Below are 530 nucleotides of genomic sequence, written 5' to 3' on the forward strand. Positions count from 1 at the left end.
ATGCGTCCATGGAAGTGTTCTTCAAACACTTTGCGTTGTTCCTCATTAGCTAGAAGCCTTGCCAAATCCAGAGGGTTGGACTCCATAGAAGTAGTTCCTTGCCTCTTTTGAGTCGTGGAGGTGCGTTGCTTCTTGATTTTTGAAGAGGAAGCCATGAATTTTCGGTTTTGAAGGTTTTGGAAATTTGATGATTTTTTATTTATGTTACTAAAGACGAAAATGAAGGTTTAGAAGTGTTTAGGAGTGAAAATGTGATTAGAATTGACACAAAAATCCCTTAAAACGGATCAAAAATGAAGATTTCAGGGTTTGAGAGGGTTGAGTAAGAGAGAGCACGAGTTGAGTGAGGAAGATGAGTTTGAAAAAATGCAAAAAAAAAAAATACATATATAATAGCACAGAGTAATCGGTTACTCAAATTAAAAAATTTAAAATTTTCAAACAACAACTTAGAGTAATCGATTACTCACTTTGGGTAATCGGTTACTGAAACACGCTGTTCAACCCTGTAATCGGTTACTCTCCAGTGT

The sequence above is a fragment of the Lupinus angustifolius genome, chromosome LG02, assembly GCF_001865875.1.
Source record: "Lupinus angustifolius cultivar Tanjil chromosome LG02, LupAngTanjil_v1.0, whole genome shotgun sequence".
Classification (NCBI taxonomy): Eukaryota; Viridiplantae; Streptophyta; class Magnoliopsida; order Fabales; family Fabaceae; genus Lupinus; species Lupinus angustifolius.